The sequence below is a fragment of the Mixophyes fleayi genome, unplaced genomic scaffold, assembly GCF_038048845.1.
Source record: "Mixophyes fleayi isolate aMixFle1 unplaced genomic scaffold, aMixFle1.hap1 Scaffold_1526, whole genome shotgun sequence".
Taxonomy (NCBI): Eukaryota; Metazoa; Chordata; class Amphibia; order Anura; family Limnodynastidae; genus Mixophyes; species Mixophyes fleayi.
The window spans coordinates 46,558-62,500 of NW_027445962.1; positions in this window are offsets into that span (position 1 = coordinate 46,558).

The window sequence follows — 15,943 nt, forward strand, 5'->3', positions numbered from 1 at the left end:
GCAAAACATAGTCATTTCTTCATTGCCGTACAAAAACAACGCTTTTTTACACTCCTGTCTCACTTTCTCTTGGAAACAATGACTTACATCAATCCTTTTACATAATTCTTGTTTCTCATTACATTTCTAACATTGCCCACAATTATCAACTTTCTAAGTCTTTCTGAGCAAGAGAAATCGCAAAACATAGTCATTTCTCATTGCCGTACAAAAACAACGCTTTTTTTACACTCCTGTCTCACTTTCTCTTGGAAACAATGACTTACATCAATCCTTTTACATAATTCTCGTTTCTCATGACATTTCTAACATTGCCCACAATTATCAACTTTCTAAGTCTTTCTGAGCAAGAGAAATCGCAAAACATAGTCATTTCTTCATTGCCGTAAAAAAACAACGCTTTTTTACACTCCTGTCTCACTTTCTCTTGGAAACAATGACTTACATCAATCCTTTTACATAATCATTATTTCTCATGACATTTCTAAGATTGCCCACAATTATCAACTTTCTAAGTCTTTCTGAGCAAGAGAAATCGCAAAACATAGTCATTTCTTCATTGCCGTAAAAAAACAACGCTTTTTTACACTCTTGTCTCACTTTCTCTTGGAAACAATGACTTACATCAATCCTTTTACATAATTATTGTTTCTCATGACATTTCTAACATTGCCCACAATTATCAACTTTCTAAGTCTTTCTGAGCAAGAGAAATCGCAAAACATAGTCATTTCTTCATTGCTGTACAAAAACAACGCTTTTTTACACTCCTGACTCACTTTCTCTTCTAAACAATGACTTACATCAATCCTTTTGCATAATTCTTGTTTCTCATGACATTTCTAACATTGCCCACATTTATCAACTTTCTAAGTCTTTCTGAGCAAGAGAAATCGCAAAACATATTAATTTCCTTATTGCCGTACAAAAACAACGCTTTTTTACACTCCTGTCTCACTTTCTCTTGGAAACAATGACTTACATCAATTATTTTACATAATTCTTGTTTCTCATGACATTTCTAACATTGCCCACAATTATCAACTTTCTAAGTCTTTCTGAGCAAGAGAAATTGCAAAACATAGTCATTTCTTCATTGTCGTACAAAAACAACGCTTTTTTACACTCCTGTCTCACTTTCTCTTGGAAACAATGACTTACATCAATCCTTTTACATAATTCTTGTTTCTCATGACATTTCTAACATTGCCCACAATTATCAACTTTCTAAGTCTTTCTGAGCAAGAGAAATCGCAAAACATAGTCATTTCTTTATTGCCGTACAAAAACAACGCTTTTTTACACTCCTGTCTCACTTTCTCTTGGAAACAATGACTTACATCAATTCTTTTACATAATTCTTGTTTCTCATGACATTTCTAAGATTGCCCACAATTATCAACTTTCTAAGTCTTTCTGAGCAAGAGAAATCGCAAAACATAGTCATTTCTTCATTGCCGTACAAAAACAATGCTTTTTTACACTCCTGTCTCACTTTCTCTTGGAAACAATGACTTACATTAATCCTTTTACATAAATATTGTTTTTCATGACATTTCTAACATTGCCCACAATTATCAACTTTCTAAGTCTTTCTGAGCAAGAGAAATCGCAAAACATATTAGTTTCCTTATTGCCGTACAAAAACAACGCTTTTTTACACTCCTGTCTCACTTTCTCTTGGAAACAAAGACTTACATCAATACTTTTACATAATTCTTGTTTCTCATGACATTTCTAACATTGCCCACAATTATCAACTTTCTAAGTCTTTCTGAGCAAGATAAATCGCAAAACATAGTCATTTCTTCATTGCCGTAAAAAAACAACGCTTTTTTACACTCCTGTCTCACTTTCTCTTGGAAACAAAGACTTACATTAATCCTTTTACATAAATATTGTTTTTCATGACATTTCTAACATTGCCCACAATTATCAACTTTCTAAGTCTTTCTGAGCAAGAGAAATCGCAAAACATATTAATTTCCTTATTACCGTACAAAAACAAGGCTTTTTTACACTCCTGTCTCCCTTTCTCTTGGAAACAAAGACTTACATCAATCCATTTACATAATTCTTGTTTCTCATGACATTTCTTACATTGCCCACAATTATCAACTTTCTAAGTCTTTCTGAGCAAGAGAAATTGCAAAACATAGTCATTTCTTCATTTCCTTATAAAAACAACGCTTTTTTACACTCCTGTCTCACTTTCTCTTGGAAACAATGACTTACATCAATTATTTTACATAATTCTTGTTTCTCATGACATTTCTAACATTGCCCACAATTATCAACTTTCTAAGCCTTTCTGAGCAAGAGAAATCGCAAAACATAGTCATTTCTTAATTGCCGTAAAAAAACAATGCTTTTTTACACTCCTGTCTCACTTTCTCTTGGAAACAATGACTTACATCAATTCTTTTAAATAATTCTTGTTTCTCATGACATTTCTAACATTGCCCACAATTATCAACTTTCTAAGTCTTTCTGAGCAAGAGAAATCGCAAAACATAGTCATTTCTTCATTGCCGTACAAAAACAACGCTTTTTTACACTCCTGTCTCACTTTCTCTTGGAAACAATGACTTACATCAATCCTTTTACATAATTCTTGTTTCTCATGACATTTCTAACATTGCCCACAATTATCAACTTTCTAAGTCTTTCTGAGCAAGAGAAATCGCAAAACATATTAATTTCCTTATTACCGTACAAAAACAAGGCTTTTTTACACTCCTGTCTCCCTTTCTCTTGGAAACAAAGACTTACATCAATCCTTTTACATAATTCTTGTTTCTCATGACATTTCTAACATTGCCCACAATTATCAACTTTCTAAGTCTTTCTGAGCAAGAGAAATCGCAAAACATAGTCATTTCTTCATTGCCGTACAAAAACAACGCTTTTTTACACTCCTGTCTCACTTTCTCTTGGAAACAATTACTTACACCAATTATTTTACATAATTCTTGTTTCTCATGACATTTCTAACATTGCCCACAATTATCAACTTTCTAAGTCTTTCTGAGCAAGAGAAATCACAAAACATAGTCATTTCTTCATTGCCGTAAAAAAACAATGCTTTTTTACACTCCTGTCTCACTTTCTCTTGGAAACAATGACTTACATCAATCCTTTTACATAATTCTTGTTTCTCATGACATTTCTAACATTGCCCACAATTATCAACTTTCTAAGTCTTTCTGAGCAAGAGAAATCGCAAAACATAGTCATTTCTTCATTGCCGTACAAAAACAACGCTTTTTTACACTCCTGTCTCACTTTCTTTTGGAAACAATGACTTTCATCAATCCTTTTACATAATTCTTGTTTCTCATGACATTTCTAACATTGCCCTCAATTATCAAATTTATAAGTCTTTCTGAGCAAGAGAAATCGCAAAACATAGTCATTTCTTCATTGCCGTACAAAAACAACGCTTTTTTACACTCCTGTCTCACTTTCTCTTGGAAACAATGACTTACATCAATCCTTTTACATAATTCTTGTTTCTCATTACATTTCTAACATTGCCCACAATTATCAACTTTCTAAGTCTTTCTGAGCAAGAGAAATCGCAAAACATAGTCATTTCTTCATTGCCGTACAAAAACAACGCTTTTTTTGTAGTCCTGTCTCACTTTCTCTTGGAAACAATGACTTACATCAATCCTTTTACATAATTCTCGTTTCTCATGACATTTCTAACATTGCCCACAATTATCAACTTTCTAAGTCTTTCTGAGCAAGAGAAATCGCAAAACATAGTCATTTCTTCATTGCCGTACAAAAACAACACTTTTTTACACTCCTGTATCACTTTCTCTTGGAAACAATGACTTACATCAATCCTTTTACATAATCATTATTTCTCATGACATTTCTAAGATTGCCCACAATTATCAACTTTCTAAGTCTTTCTGAGCAAGAAAAATCGCAAAACATAGTCATTTCTTCATTGCCGTAAAAAAACAACGCTTTTTTACACTCTTGTCTCACTTTCTCTTGGAAACAATGACTTACATCAATCCTTTTACATAATTATTGTTTCTCATGACATTTCTAACATTGCCCACAATTATCAACTTTCTAAGTCTTTCTGAGCAAGAGAAATCGCAAAACATAGTCATTTCTTCATTGCTGTACAAAAACAACGCTTTTTTACACTCCTGACTCACTTTCTCGTCTAAACAATGACTTACATCAATCCTTTTGCATAATTCTTGTTTCTCATGACATTTCTAACATTGCCCACATTTATCAACTTTCTAAGTCTTTCTGAGCAAGAGAAATCGCAAAACATATTAATTTCCTTATTGCCGTACAAAAACAACGCTTTTTTACACTCCTGTCTCACTTTCTCTTGGAAACAATGACTTACATCAATTATTTTACATAATTCTTGTTTCTCATGACATTTCTAACATTGCCCACAATTATCAACTTTCTAAGTCTTTCTGAGCAAGAGAAATTGCAAAACATAGTCATTTCTTCATTGTCGTACAAAAACAACGCTTTTTTACACTCCTGTCTCACTTTCTCTTGGAAACAATGACTTACATCAATCCTTTTACATAATTCTTGTTTCTCATGACATTTCTAACATTGCCCACAATTATCAACTTTCTAAGTCTTTCTGAGCAAGAGAAATCGCAAAACATAGTCATTTCTTTATTGCCGTACAAAAACAACGCTTTTTTACACTCCTGTCTCACTTTCTCTTGGAAACAATGACTTACATCAATTCTTTTACATAATTCTTGTTTCTCATGACATTTCTAAGATTGCCCACAATTATCAACTTTCTAAGTCTTTCTGAGCAAGAGAAATCGCAAAACATAGTCATTTCTTCATTGCCGTACAAAAACAACGCTTTTTTACACTCCTGTCTCACTTTCTCTTGGAAACAATGACTTACATTAATCCTTTTACATAAATATTGTTTCTCATGACATTTCTAACATTGCCCACAATTATCAACTTTCTAAGTCTTTCTGAGCAAGAGAAATCGCAAAACATATTAGTTTCCTTATTGCCGTACAAAAACAACGCTTTTTTACACTCCTGTCTCACTTTCTCTTGGAAACAAAGACTTACATCAATACTTTTACATAATTCTTGTTTCTCATGACATTTCTAACATTGCCCACAATTATCAACTTTCTAAGTCTTTCTGAGCAAGAGAAATCGCAAAACATAGTCATTTCTTTATTGCCGTACAAAAACAACGCTTTTTTACACTCCTGTCTCACTTTCTCTTGGAAACAATGACTTACATCAATTCTTTTACATAATTCTTGTTTCTCATGACATTTCTAACATTTCCCACTATTATCAACTTTCTAAGTCTTTCTGAGCAAGAGAAATCGCAAACATAGTCATTTCTTCATTGCCGTAAAAAACAATGCTTTTTTACACTCCTGTCTCACTTTCTCTTGGAAACAATGACTTACATTAATCCTTTTACATAAATATTGTTTTTCATGACATTTCTAACATTGCCCACAATTATCAACTTTCTAAGTCTTTCTGAGCAAGAGAAATCGCAAAACATATTAGTTTCCTTATTGCCGTACAAAAACAACGCTTTTTTACACTCCTGTCTCACTTTCTCTTGGAAACAAAGACTTACATCAATACTTTTACATAATTCTTGTTTCTCATGACATTTCTAACATTGCCCACAATTATCAACTTTCTAAGTCTTTCTGAGCAAGAGAAATCGCAAAACATAGTCATTTCTTCATTGCCGTACAAAAACAACGCTTTTTTACACTCCTGACTCACTTTCTCTTGGAAACAATGACTTACATCAATCATTTTACATAATTCTTGTTTCTCATGACATTTCTAACATTGCCCATATTTATCAACTTTCTAAGTCTTTCTCAGCAAGAAAAATCGCAAAACATAGTAATTTCTTCATTGCCGTTCGAAAAAAAAACCGCTTTTTTACACTCCTGCCTCACTTTCTCTTGGAAACAATAACTTACATCAATCCTTTTACATAATCAATATTTCTCATGACATTTCTAAGATTGCCCACAATTATCAACTTTCTAAGTCTTTCTGAGCAAGAGAAATCGCAAAACATATTAATTTCCTTATTACCGTACAAAAACAAGGCTTTTTTACACTCCTGTCTCCCTTTCTCTTGGAAACAAAGACTTACATCAATCCATTTACATAATTCTTGTTTCTCATGACATTTCTTACATTGCCCACAATTATCAACTTTCTAAGTCTTTCTGAGCAAGAGAAATCGCAAAACATAGTCATTTCTTCATTTCCTTATAAAAACAACGCTTTTTTACACTCCTGTCTCACTTTCTCTTGGAAACAATGACTTACATCAATTATTTTACATAATTCTTGTTTCTCATGACATTTCTAACATTGCCCACAATTATCAACTTTCTAAGCCTTTCTGAGCAAGAGAAATCGCAAAACATAGTCATTTCTTAATTGCCGTAAAAAAACAATGCTTTTTTACACTCCTGTCTCACTTTCTCTTGGAAACAATGACTTACATCAATTCTTTTAAATAATTCTTGTTTCTCATGACATTTCTAACATTGCCCACAATTATCAACTTTCTAAGTCTTTCTGAGCAAGAGAAATCGCAAAACATAGTCATTTCTTCATTGCCGTACAAAAACAACGCTTTTTTACACTCCTGTCTCACTTTCTCTTGGAAACAATGACTTACATCAATCCTTTTACATAATTCTTGTTTCTCATGACATTTCTAACATTGCCCACAATTATCAACTTTCTAAGTCTTTCTGAGCAAGAGAAATCGCAAAACATATTAATTTCCTTATTACCGTACAAAAACAAGGCTTTTTTTACACTCCTGTCTCCCTTTCTCTTGGAAACAAAGACTTACATCAATCCTTTTACATAATTCTTGTTTCTCATGACATTTCTAACATTGCCCACAATTATCAACTTTCTAAGTCTTTCTGAGCAAGAGAAATCGCAAAACATAGTCATTTCTTCATTTCCTTATAAAAACAACGCTTTTTTTACACTCCTGTCTCACTTTCTCTTGGAAACAATGACTTACATCAATTATTTTACATAATTCTTGTTTCTCATGACATTTCTAACATTGCCCACAATTATCAACTTTCTAAGCCTTTCTGAGCAAGAGAAATCGCAAAACATAGTCATTTCTTCATTGCCGTACAAAAACAATGCTTTTTTACACTCCTGTCTCACTTTCTCTTGGAAACAATGACTTACATCAATTCTTTTAAATAATTCTTGTTTCTCATGACATTTCTAACATTGCCCACAATTATCAACTTTCTAAGTCTTTCTGAGCAAGAGAAATCGCAAAACATAGTCATTTCTTCATTGCCGTACAAAAACAACGCTTTTTTACACTCCTGTCTCACTTTCTCTTGGAAACAATGACTTACATCAATCCTTTTACATAATACTTGTTTCTCATGACATTTCTAACATTGCCCACAATTATCAACTTTCTAAGTCTTTCTGAGCAAGAGAAATCGCAAAACATAGTCATTTCTTCATTGCCGTACAAAAACAACGCTTTTTTACACTCCTGTCTCACTTTCTCTTGGAAACAATGTCTTACATCAATCCTTTTACATAATTCTTGTTTCTCATGACATTTCTAACATTGCCCACAATTATCAACTTTCTAAGTCTTTCTGAGCAAAAGACATCGCAAAACATAGTCATTTCTTCATTGCCGTACAAAAACAACGCTTTTTTACACTCCTGTCTCACTTTCTCTTGGAAACAATGACTTACATCAATCCTTTTACATAATTCTTGTTCCTCATGACATTTCTAACATTGCCCACAATTATCAACTTTCTAAGTCTTTCTGAGCAAGAGAAATCGCAAAACATAGTCATTTCTTTATTGCCGTAAAAAAACAACGCTTTTTTACACTCCTGTCTCACTTTCTCTTGGAAACAATGACTTACATCAATTATTTTACATAATTCTTGTTTCTCATGACATTTCTAACATTGCCCACAATTATCAACTTTCTAAGTCTTTCTGAGCAAGAGAAATCGCAAAACATAGTCATTTCTTCATTGCCGTACAAAAACAATGCTTTTTTACACTCCTGTCTCACTTTCTCTTGGAAACAATGACTTACATCAATTATTTTACATAATTCTTGTTTCTCATGACATTTCTAACATTGCCCACAATTATCAACTTTCTAAGCCTTTCTGAGCAAGAGAAATCGCAAAACATAGTCATTTCTTCATTGCCGTACAAAAACAATGCTTTTTTACACTCCTGTCTCACTTTCTCTTGGAAACAATGACTTACATCAATTCTTTTAAATAATTCTTGTTTCTCATGACATTTCTAACATTGCCCACAATTATCAACTTTCTAAGTCTTTCTGAGCAAGAGAAATCGCAAAACATAGTCATTTCTTCATTGCCGTACAAAAACAACGCTTTTTACACTCCTGTCTCACTTTCTCTTGGAAACAATGACTTACATCAATCTTTTTACATAATACTTGTTTCTCATGACATTTCTAACATTGCCCACAATTATCAACTTTCTAAGTCTTTCTGAGCAAGAGAAATCGCAAAACATAGTCATTTCTTCATTGCCGTACAAAAACAACGCTTTTTTACACTCCTGTCTCACTTTCTCTTGGAAACAATGACTTACATCAATCCTTTTACATAATTCTTGTTTCTCATGACATTTCTAACATTGCCCACAATTATCAACTTTCTAAGTGTTTCTGAGCAAAAGACATCGCAAAACATAGTCATTTCTTCACTGCCGTACAAAAACAATGCTTTTTTACACTCCTGTCTCACTTTCTCTTGGAAACAATGACTTACATCAATCCTTTTACATAATTCTTGTTCCTCATGACATTTCTAACATTGCCCACAATTATCAACTTTCTAAGTCTTTCTGAGCAAGAGAAATCGCAAAACATAGTCATTTCTTCATTGCCGTACAAAAACAATGCTTTTTTACACTCCTGTCTCACTTTCTCTTGGAAACAATGACTTACATCAATTCTTTTAAATAATTCTTGTTTCTCATGACATTTCTAACATTGCCCACAATTATCAACTTTCTAAGTCTTTCTGAGCAAGAGAAATCGCAAAACATAGTCATTTCTTCATTGCCGTACAAAAACAACGCTTTTTTACACTCCTGTCTCACTTTCTCCTGGAAACAATGACTTACATCAATCCTTTTACACAATTCTTGTTTCTCATGAAATTTCTAACATTGCCCACAATTATCAACTTTCTAAGTCTTTCTGAGCAAGAAAAATTGCAAAACATAGTAATTTCCTTATTGCTGTACAAAAACAACGCTTTTTTACACTCCTGTCTCACTTTCTCTTGGAAACAAAGACTTACATCAATTATTTTACATAATTCTTGTTTCTCATGACATTTCTAACATTGCCCACAATTATCAACTTTCTAAGTCTTTCTGAGCAAGAGAAATTGCAAAACATAGTCATTTCTTCATTGCCGTACAAAAACAACGCTTTTTTACACTCCTGTCTCACTTTCTCTTGGAAACAATGACTTACATCAATCCTTTTACATAATTCTTGTTTCTCATGACATTTCTAACATTGCCCACAATTATCAACTTTCTAAGTCTTTCTGAGCAAGAGAAATCGCAAAACATAGTCATTTCTTTATTGCCGTACAAAAACAACGCTTTTTTACACTCCTGTCTCACTTTCTCTTGGAAACAATGACTTACATTAATACTTTTACATAAATATTGTTTCTCATGACATTTCTAACATTGCCCACAATTATCAACTTTCTAAGTCTTTCTGAGCAAGAGGAATCGCAAAACATAGTCATTTCTTTATTGCCGTACAAAAACAACGCTTTTTTACACTCCTGTCTCACTTTCTCTTGGAAACAATGAAATACATCAATTCTTTTACATAATTCTTATTTCTCATGACATTTCTAACATTGCCCACAATTATCAACTTTCTAAGTCTTTCTGAGCAAGAGAAATCGCAAAACATAGTCATTTCTTCATTGCCGTAAAAAAAACAATGCTTTTTTACACTCCTGCCTCACTTTCTCTTGGAAACAATGACTTACATTAATCCTTTTACATAAATATTGTTTTTCATGACATTTCTAACATTGCCCACAATTATCAACTTTCTAAGTCTTTCTGAGCAAGAGAAATCGCAAAACATATTAATTTCCTTATTGCCGTACAAAAACAACGCTTTTTTACACTCCTGTCTCACTTTCTCTTAAAAACAAAGACTTACATCAATCCTTTTACATAATTCTTGTTTCTCATGACATTTCTAACATTGCCCACATTTATCAACTTTCTAAGTCTTTCTGAGCAAGAGAAATCGCAAAACATAGTCATTTCTTCATTGCCGTACAAAAAAAACGCTTTTTTTGTAGTCCTGTCTCACTTTCTCTTGGAAACAATGACTTACATCAATCCTTTTACATAATTCTTGTTTCTCATGACATTTCTAACATTGCCCACAATTATCAACTTTCTAAGTCTTTCTGAGCAAGAGAAATCGCAAAACATAGTCATTTCTTCATTGCCGTACAAAAACAACGCTTTTTTACACTCCTGTCTCACTTTCTCCTGGAAACAATGACTTACATCAATCCTTTTACACAATTCTTGTTTCTCATGAAATTTCTAACATTGCCCACAATTATCAACTTTCTAAGTCTTTCTGAGCAAGAAAAATTGCAAAACATAATAATTTCCTTATTGCTGTACAAAAACAACGCTTTTTTACACTCCTGTCTCACTTTCTCTTGGAAACAAAGACTTACATCAATTATTTTACATAATTCTTGTTTCTCATGACATTTCTAACATTGCCCACAATTATCAACTTTCTAAGTCTTTCTGAGCAAGAGAAATTGCAAAACATAGTCATTTCTTCATTGCCGTACAAAAACAACGCTTTTTTACACTCCTGTCTCACTTTCTCTTGGAAACAATGACTTACATCAATCCTTTTACATAATTCTTGTTTCTCATGACATTTCTAACATTGCCCACAATTATCAACTTTCTAAGTCTTTCTGAGCAAGAGAAATCGCAAAACATAGTCATTTCTTTATTGCCGTACAAAAACAACGCTTTTTTACACTCCTGTCTCACTTTCTCTTGGAAACAATGACTTACATTAATACTTTTACATAAATATTGTTTCTCATGACATTTCTAACATTGCCCACAATTATCAACTTTCTAAGTCTTTCTGAGCAAGAGAAATCGCAAAACATAGTCATTTCTTTATTGCCGTACAAAAACAACGCTTTTTTACACTCCTGTCTCACTTTCTCTTGGAAACAATGAATTACATCAATTCTTTTACATAATTCTTATTTCTCATGACATTTCTAACATTGCCCACAATTATCAACTTTCTAAGTCTTTCTGAGCAAGAGAAATCGCAAAACATAGTCATTTCTTCATTGCCGTAAAAAAAACAATGCTTTTTTACACTCCTGCCTCACTTTCTCTTGGAAACAATGACTTACATTAATCCTTTTACATAAATATTGTTTTTCATGACATTTCTAACATTGCCCACAATTATCAACTTTCTAAGTCTTTCTGAGCAAGAGAAATCGCAAAACATATTAATTTCCTTATTGCCGTACAAAAACAACGCTTTTTTACACTCCTGTCTCACTTTCTCTTAAAAACAAAGACTTACATCAATCCTTTTACATAATTCTTGTTTCTCATGACATTTCTAACATTGCCCACAATTATCAACTTTCTAAGTCTTTCTGAGCAAGAGAAATCGCAAAACATAGTCATTTCTTCATTGCCGTACAAAAACAACGCTTTTTTACACTCCTGACTCACTTTCTCTTGGAAACAATGACTTACATCAATCATTTTACATAATTCTTGTTTCTCATGACATTTCTAACATTGCCCACATTTATCAACTTTCTAAGTCTTTCTCAGCAAGAAAAATCGCAAAACATAGTAATTTCTTCATTGCCGTTCAAAAACAACGCTTTTTTACACTCCTGCCTCACTTTCTCTTGGAAACAATGACTTACATCAATCCTTTTACATAATCATTATTTCTCATGACATTTCTAACATTGCCCACAATTATCAACTTTCTAAGTCTTTCTGAGCAAGAGAAATCGCAAAACATATTAATTTCCTTATTGCCGTACAAAAACAACGCTTTTTTACACTCCTGTCTCACTTTCTCTTGGAAACAAAGACTTACATCAATCCTTTTACATAATTCTTGTTTCTCATGACATTTCTAACATTGCCCACAATTATCAACTTTCTAAGTCTTTCTGAGCAAGAGAAATCGCAAAACATAGTCATTTCTTCATTGCCGTACAAAAACAACGCTTTTTTACACTCCTGACTCACTTTCTCTTGGAAACAATGACTTACATCAATCATTTTACATAATTCTTGTTTCTCATGACATTTCTAACATTGCCCACATTTATCAACTTTCTAAGTCTTTCTGAGCAAGAAAAATCGCAAAACATAGTAATTTCTTCATTGCCGTTCAAAAACAACGCTTTTTTACACTCCTGCCTCACTTTTTCTTGGAAACAATGACTTACATCAATCCTTTTACATAATCATTATTTCTCATGACATTTCTAAGATTGCCCACAATTATCAACTTTCTAAGTCTTTCTGAGCAAGAGAAATCGCAAAACATATTAATTTCCTTATTGCCGTCCTAAAACAACGCTTTTTTACACTCCTGTCTCACTTTCTCTTGGAAACAAAGACTTACATCAATCCTTTTACATAATTCTTGTTTCTCATGACATTTCTAACATTGCCCACAATTATCAACTTTCTAAGTCTTTCTGAGCAGGAGAAATCGCAAAACATAGTCATTTCTTCATTGCCGTCCAAAAACAACGCTTTTTTACACTCCGGTCTCCCTTTCTCTTGGAAACAATGACTTACATCAATTCTTTTACATAATTCTTGTTTCTCATGACATTTCTAACATTGCCCACAATTATCAATTTTCTAAGTCTTTCTGAGCAGGAGAAATCGCAAAACATAGTCATTTCTTCATTGCCGTCCAAAAACAACGCTTTTTTACACTCCTGTCTCCCTTTCTCTTGGAAACAATGACTTACATCAATTCTTTTACATAATACTTGTTTCTCATGACATTTCTAACATTGCCCACAATTATCAACTTTCTAAGTCTTTCTGAGCAGGAGAAATCGCAAAACATAGTCATTTCTTCATTGCCGTCCAAAAACAACGCTTTTTTACACTCCGGTCTCCCTTTCTCTTGGAAACAATGACTTACATCAATTCTTTTACATAATTCTTGTTTCTCATGACATTTCTTACATTGCCCACAATTATTACCTTTCTAAGGGCTAGATTTACTATCAGGCGTGATGCATGGCGGCTTCAAACCGCCATGCATCGCGGCGGTTTTCCGGCGTGTTTGCATTGCAAACAGCCGGATTTACTAATGGGCGCATTTCAGCTTCAATTTGAAGCCGCCGGCGATGTAACGGCGGGATGTAATGCTCAAAGCCGCCGGCGGCTTTGAATAGAACATGGCGCTTTTGCTTTAAATGACGGCGCTTTTGTGTAAAGGCGGTTTTTTTGAAAATTACACCTGTCTCCTGGCCTGTTACTATTGGCTATTTTCAAACTCAGGAGATTTGACATCACAAGCCCTATATAAACCACTGGCCTGACACTTTTTTCTCTGATAGGGTTTAGAGGAGTTTTGTGAGAGGAGTTTGGAGGATAGTGGTTTGCTGAGAGTTGGTGTTTGGTGGATTGGTGGAGCGATATCTGATTGAAGTGTGAGTAGTCCTGTGGTTTTTTCCTGTTTTGTACATTTATTTTCTCATTTATTTTCTGTCTTGTATTTTTTGTATTTGACTTGTCCTCTGTCTGTGTTACTTGTGTGTGACTGTGTGGAGAGTGTGTCTGTAGGTAGTGTAGTTTGTTCTTTGTGTTTGTAAGTCCTTCAGTGTTTTGTGTTTTTCTGTCTTCTGGGTAAAAATGTCCAGAGATAGGAGGGGAGCAGAGGCTGAGGAGAGGGAGATGGAGGTTGAGGGGTCAGAGGAGGGAGAGGGAGAGGTTGAGGAGACAGGACAGAGCAGGAAGACCAAGACAGGGAGGAATGTGCGCTTCTCACATGATGAGAATTGTGTGTTGGTGCACAATATCATTCCCTGCTACGAGGTGATCTTGGGGAACCTGGCAGCCCGGACTCCGCTAAGGCGGCGCCACCAATTGTGGGGGAGAGTGTGCGACGCTGTTAACGCGGTGGGCCCACTAAAGAGGACAGTGGCGCACTGCCGCAAGAGATTTCGGACATTAAGAGGAGGTTGAAGGAAAAAATGGCCCAGGAAAGGAGGTCCACAAGACGCACGGGTGGTGGCCCCCCTCTTCGCGTTGAATATACCAGCTATGAGGAGGAGCTGCGGCAGATAATGCCCCGTGAAATAGTGGAGGGAATTAATGTGCAAGACACAGATTCGCCCTCGTTTGCCCAAGGAGTTGGTGAGTGATTTGTCCTTTTTAAGCTAACAATATTGAAAATGTTTTTTTATTGTAAAAGTGTCTTTTTTACTCAATCAGTATGTAAAGGCAATAATTTTGTTATAACTGTTTTTAATGTGCAAACACATGTCTTCCAAAGATTTATTATTTGTAAAAGGCTTTTTGCTGCAAATACATTGTATGCTTTTTCTAATACATCCAGATTCACCTGGACCACAGTTGAGTCCCATTCCTACAGCTACACCTCCACCTTCAGTCAGAGATTCGCCCACAGAAGAGCAAGCAGGTGTGTGATTATGTTTTTGTGCTAAATAATGGAGTTAATGTTTTTCTGTGGAAATGTTGCTGGCAAAAATTTTTTTATTAAAATATGGTGTGCTATGCGACCTTAGGGCTACATTTACTAAACTGAGATGTTGGCTAGAGCAACCAATCTGAATATACCTTTACTTTATTTATTGCATTCTACAAAAAGAGAGCTCAAATCTGATTGGTTGCTATAGGCAACGTCTTCACTTTTTTACACACGCAGTTAAGTCAAAATACCCAGCATGTACTACACAGAGGGAGGACTGAAATAGGATTTGTGTACCCCAAGGCACGGTCTAGCCAGATATTGCGTAATAAATCACAATATTTGTAGGTTACAAATACTATGCTTTTTTAGCCCCCTCAACCATACATAGTTCATATGATACTGGGTATTAAAAGGATAATATGTGCATCCTTAAGCAGGTAGCATAGGACAATAAATCATTAATGCAAAAATTGTGAAACAATCTGTAGTTTGTAAAGATTATTCTTTCCTATCAAGTGTTCAGAATGCAATATACAAACATATTATATCCTATATACTTACCGTCATTTTCATACACAGGGCCCTCTTCATACCAGGCACCTCAGGTGGAGTCCCTCCAAATGTCCCCTGAGCCAGATGAGCAAACCATAATCACCTGGAAACAGTGGATGCCCCTGTGTCTGGTTTCCAGGATGTTGCACCTGGCCCTGCTGAAGCCCAGCACACCAGCAGCCGGCACCTCAGAGTATGGACCCAGCCCGTGAAATGGCGCAGTCTATTGGTGCTTTCCAGCAGCAGCAATCAGTCTTTATGGAGAGCCAAACTCACAACATTTCCCAAATTGCGGCCCAGTTGAGGCGGATACACCGCACAAATAGCCAAATTCCTGCTGCAATCAATCGTCTGGCTAATGCCTGGGAGCAATCCAATCTGCAGATGGCCCAAATGACTGGGGCTGTGGAGGCATTAAATTCCTCCGTTCGCGAGGGGAATGCGAACCTGACCCGGCTGGCAGGCCAACTGCAGCAAGAACTCATTGCCCGCTTGCCTTCACCCTTTTCCTCGGCCACCACAAGTACCGCTAGT